Below are 5,880 nucleotides of genomic sequence, written 5' to 3'. Positions count from 1 at the left end.
CCAACCCTAGTAGGTTCCTATCATCCCGCGCTCCAAGGCTCGGGGGCTGGGCGCCGTAGACAACTCGGCGTGCCTCCTGTTGCTCGACCGATCTCTCTAGCTCGGGGCAGGAGGTGACTCGATGTGCTTCAACGACTCGTCCGGCTCAGGTTGAGCGCTTACTTTAGATCGACGTGCCTCTGTGGCTTCGTCAGTCATCATCCTTGGAGGCTAGACGCCTAAATCTAGTCGGCGTGTCTTCGTGGCTTCACCTATCCTTGTGCTCGAGCACTTGGACTTGCCTCTAGGATCAACTCTTTCTTCATTGACTATTGGACTGATTATCCTAATCGCTTCAATGCTCGGGGGCTACTCCTACGGAGTGCATCTTGCGACACTGTCCGTAACCTTTTTTTTCGACCTGTTGGATGCCAGCATCCATCAAGTCGGTACTCGTCTTCGCTCTGCGCGTTGGCTCTGCACGTTGGCTCTGCATTCGCTCATATTTTCTTCCCTTTTGAGCATTGCGCAGCCTCTCCATCACCATAATGTCATCGCAGCTTCAGCCGACCTATTTTCAAGCTTCACTGTGATAACTTCAAGTTCCTGTTTGCCTACACATCGTTCGGGAGCTTGAGGGATATGGGTACCCCATGGGTCCCCACCGACTAGGATACTGGCCGGACCTGACAAGTAGGTCCACCTGACCAGGGCGTGCGGGCCGAGGACATGAAGTTAGTTGGAGTACACGTTACGGCAACTACACAGTCCAAATCTACCTGGATATCGTGGGACGCGTTTTGTAGTCCGACTCAAACTGCTTTCCATGTAAATACCGAGTAGATTATATTCAAATCGACTTATAACTCTTGGTCGTCAGCCTATATAAAGCGGCTAAGGAAGCCTCCCAACTCAACTCATCTCATACCAAGCAATACAATCCAGCATACAGGACGTAGGGTATTACTCTCCAGAGGTCCGAATCTGTCTAAAACCTCCGTGTTCCCTTTGTGTTCTCGTGATCACCATCAAGTTCTTGGTCACGTAATCGCCCTCACTTACAAATCAACCACTTGGGTGGACTGTTGGGCTTATAAATCCAACAAGAAGTTTTTTGACCGCTCATGCATTTCGCTCTCTTCAAAAGTTTGTTATTAGGATAGAGATAGCTTCGAGAGCATTTGCTTTTGCACCTTTCATCATGCATCCACGCAAGGTCCAGGAACTCAAACCCATGGTTAGTATCCACACGTGTCAATTGTGTTCGGTTCACATATCTTCCATTTTTGTAGCAAATAGTTGTGTGATGCGATTATATAATAACCCATGAGGTCTTCCAACTTCACACATCGGCAATAAATTGTTTGGATTATTTTGTTGCTACTTTAAAATTGTTTCACGTAAATTGTTTTGGTGTTTTTACCTTATCAAATTGTTTAAAAACTATACCCATCTTTTTTTGTATTCTTTGATCTAAACATTTTTAATGTTACTCAGGAGTATTTCTACTTTTTTTTTGTCAGGACATCTATGTTTCTTACAAGAATTTTTACTTTTATGATGAGGTTACAACAATTTTTACTTTTGTTGCAACATTTATCTAGTTACTTAAAACGATTTCAATTTTTGTTGGATAACTTTTTTGCCTTTGTCTAGTACATTCTTATACTTTGGAACTTTTCAGCTGGAATATTTTATAAGATACTATATTTAAGAAATTTTTTTTTAATATTCTGTGTTTTTATCATATGGGTGGAATATTTTTTGAAAGTAGAATATTCTTTTATTGAGCAGAATTTCTACACAATATAGGAGAATGGTGAGAAATTGTGGAAAATGGAGAATTTCAGTGTGGTGGAGAAAAATATCCATAAGACCATAACTGGGGCAAGAGAAACTTAAGGAAAAGAACACAAGAAGGAAAGAAATACAAACCGTAAATGTGCAACCATCTAACCGGCGACAGCGACATGCTTAGTGGGTACGCGGGAGGGTGTTTTCCATAGCAACATATGAGTGTTGCAACTTGCCAGCGGGGAGCCAGCACGGGAAACAACATTGAGCATCTCCATCAGTTCCCAATTCCCAGTTCAGTTCAGTTCCTCAATTCCCAATCCAACTATCATATTGGGAGGTTGGTAATACAAAAATAGTGCTCCAGTAGACTCCCTTTACTTTTTTTCTTTTTCCAATAATTATTTGGACAACCCAACAATTCATTTCAACTAAATAAAGAAGGAGTTGTGACTCTCCCAATATGGTAGTTGGATCGATATAGGATAATTGGGAGACTGCAAAAGTAACTCTCCCAATAATAATGAAATGGATATTGGCTGCGAAATATTTATTAAGGGACTGCTGCACCAAAAAATTATTTTACCATATTTAGTATATCCTATAATAAAATAAGGGTAAACAAAGGTATTTTACCACATTTAGTATGTCTTATAATAAATAGGGTAATAAATAAGGTCATTTTACATCTTGTTAATCTGTTGTATATAATATAATTCATAGAAGGACTTCTTTTTTATGGAAGGATATCCTTTTGTCCTGCCTTCCGAAAACATTTCAAGATTTAGTACTAAATCTATAAAAGGATGAAACGATTTCATCTTTTCCTGATCCTTTAGTGTTTATTCATGGACGCAACCAAGTGAGAGAAAAACCGTGGACCAATAACTTGTGACTGAACAGGAACCATCTGACGAGTATTGCTAGAGGCGGCCACATTCGTAGTCGGCATGACGACGTGACTCTTGCCTAGAAGAGCCAACACGGCCACGCAAACAAGCTTCTTCAGCAGTGACTTGGCAGTCAGCAAGGTTCCGAAGGCGAAAGACTCCAGAGACAGCAAGAACAACCGTGGTCTCCTCTCCCTGACGTATTTCCCCAATGCCGAACGGATCTGCTTCTCTTCAAGTTCACGGTTACTCGTGCTCCCATCCACGACACCGTCCGGCACAGACCGCGACAGCGACCGGGCAAGCACGACGGCGTCCTCCAGCGTGGCCGAGCCGCCCTGGCCGAAGAATGGCGCCGCATTGCGTCGCCGGCGACCGTCACGGTGCCCCTCTGGAAGCGTCCCAGCATCACCTGCCACGGAGGACGGTACCGGACCTTGGTCAGGGTTTTTGTCTCGGCCGGGTCGCACCGCCGCACCATCTCGGCGATCTCGGCAGGGCAGTCTTGGAGCTTCTCGAGCACGTACTCTCTCGCAGTACTCTCGTTGGTGAAGCCTGTATGAGAGATGACACATTGTTCCAACATGTTAGTATTTGGTTCGTTAGGGGTAAAGTGAATAACAACATAGGTGGTAATGAGCAGCTCTGTTTTTCAAAACACTGAGTACATGAACAGGTGTGGAAGGGCTTGATCTAGTCACGAAGAAATGGACAAGATTCTCATTGACAGGCATGCGTCCGACGGCGAAATCCTGAGCTGCGAAGCGCAGGAAACGGGTTCCAAATGGATGCCCGTGCAGGTAGCTTGTGAATCCAAGGTGGACCAAGCGAGGAAGATGCGATGGACTGCCTAGTCCCAAGTATTGGGCTGCCATCGAGTTCGCCCCATCACAACCAATCAGCACCTGCATTTGTTGAGATCAATCGCTTAGAGCACCGTGGCAGAGCCGGGGCCTACCATCGAGTACGTACCCTGGCCTTGATGGTACTTCCGTCCACTGTACTAAGAACGGTACAGTGGCAGTCGGAGTCTTCAAAATTTTTTGAAATGTGGCAGCCAAAGCGGATTGTTCCTACAGGTAGGTTTTTCGCCAATGCCTCGACCAGATCCTTTCTTTTTAAGCAGCGGAGCTCCTTCCTAACAGATGTGTCGAATTATAAGTGCAATGAAACAAAATGACGGAGGCAACGTTGCTCAACCTGGTGCACCATTTAGCAAGGTTACTGTCATGCAGTATGAGTTTCAATATATGTGTGAAACAACGAACCAAATTATTGCTCCCCGGAATACACATTTACTTCAGTGGAGGTGGGACACTATGATTGTGTCAAAAAGAGTTGAAAGAGAAGTCTTGGACATGCTGCAAAATTTTCTTTCTAAAATCTCCCAAAATAAGGCTATGCACATTGGTAATATCTCATAAACGGTAACCACTCTGTCAATCAAACATGACTAGCTCTGAATGCAAATTTAAAAGAACTATTTCGAGTTCTCTAAATGGAGTTTGTACCATCGGACAATGTCATGGCAAATAATTTTATGTGTATGTACTGACAACTGACCTGGTTGGGTTAAGGGTGGTCTTGTTCTGCTTCTGCCACACATTGTGATACCTGAGATTCACGCGTAGAACATGAGTGATTCTGAAATCCTATCTTTACTGACAAAGAAATTCTAATCTTTGATTAGACAAACCCTTTATGTCAGCAACAAGTTTTTTGATGCTGTGACTTCCTTTCTATCTAACTCGGACAATAAAAGTTATCAGTAACAATAAAAAAATTCGCATCAGTTGTGTATAGATGAAAAAATTTCCAATAATTAAGTAAATAGAAAAATGATAGGACGCATTCAAATCTAGAAAAGGCTGGAAAGCTTACATAGTAATTATGTCGGCGGTCTCCCTGAGCTCTGTTGCGAGGCCAAGTTGTTCAGAGCTCGCCATCCATTAGCATGAACACCAATGGCCACTCCATGTGAACCCAGAGTCTCTGACTTCTCCAACACAAGGCTACTTAGCCCTTTCCTGTTTGCCATTGAATAGAAGATTGTGAACAATAATAATACATAACAATATTAATAGGTTCTCCACCTATAGATGAACTTGAATCTGTCTTCTCAGATGCGGACATAGCATATTGAGCGAAGCCAATGGATTTTGTTTGGATCCAAAAAATATTTTCGAAGACCGCCGAGTATTTTAATCGGCTAAAAAGTTTTCCCATTCTATTTAAGTAATGATTTTCTAACTCTAACAGCATGTTCAGATGAAGAGAAGCTTGAGACATTTGCCGTCCTCATGCTATGCACAAGATGATTCTAGAAGCAGAAAGCAACGTTGCCTAAAAAGTAAAAACTAAGGAAATTAGGGGGCGTGCTCTCACCGGTGCAGAGCCACAGATGCCGCCGCCGTTGATGACAATGCCATGGATCTCCTCCATGTCCTCTTCCTTCTCCCACTGCCCCTCCTTGGGTATTAGGAAGCAGGTGTCTTCTATGCTGTTCAAACTCTGTTGCTAGTGCTGCGGGGGAGGTGGGTTGCTGTAGTGACCTAGAAAAGTCTCCGTGGATCTCATTGATCGAACCAACCATTCAGTGTGCTCTTCTTGACTGCCTGCGATAAATACTTTGTGCGCGGTTGGTCAGGTGCGCACGGTGGGTGAGCTATACATGGCAAACAACATAATCATCCTAATCGCTATTACATCACGAAAGATGACACACACTGTAAGTAAAATGGCCTTAGGTCATAATAATTTTGGTGATTAATGATACCATGGTTATTGAGATTAATGTGTTTGCAAGATGTTAGGTGTTGTAGGTATTTTATAGGTCCCATGGATGAATTACAAAACCATCAAAATGAGAAGAAAAATAAAGACTTAAAAGAATTCTATGGCATCCAAATCCGGAAATAGTCTTATTCTAAGGCTTACAAATGATGGTAATGAGGCCGAGACAAAGACATGTGAAGAGTTGAAGTGAATCCTGCTGGAATTATGCACCACCACAATCCACCGACCCATCCGGTGGTGACCATTAAGGACACCGAATTCATCGGTGACAAGTTGGACATCAGTGTGGCCAAGGACGTGCACTGTGACCACCGACCCATTTAGTGGACATAGCGGATCACCACTGAATCAGTCGGTGTGATCGGCTTGGCTCACAATCCGCTCAGATTTGGTTATGGAACTTTTGGAGTTTAATTCAAGG

General features: G+C 43.4%; 1 pseudogene; it reads right to left on the bottom strand.

Annotated features, from left to right (window-relative positions):
• Nucleotides 1-2,439: 2,439 nt before the first annotated feature.
• LOC101772689 lies at nucleotides 2,440-4,701 on the bottom strand (annotated as a pseudogene).
• Between the last annotated feature and the right edge of the window lie 1,179 nt (nucleotides 4,702-5,880).

The sequence above is a fragment of the Setaria italica genome, chromosome IV (assembly GCF_000263155.2).
Source record: "Setaria italica strain Yugu1 chromosome IV, Setaria_italica_v2.0, whole genome shotgun sequence".
NCBI lineage: Eukaryota > Viridiplantae > Streptophyta > Magnoliopsida > Poales > Poaceae > Setaria > Setaria italica.
This window is presented reverse-complemented; position numbering and strand designations above follow the sequence as displayed.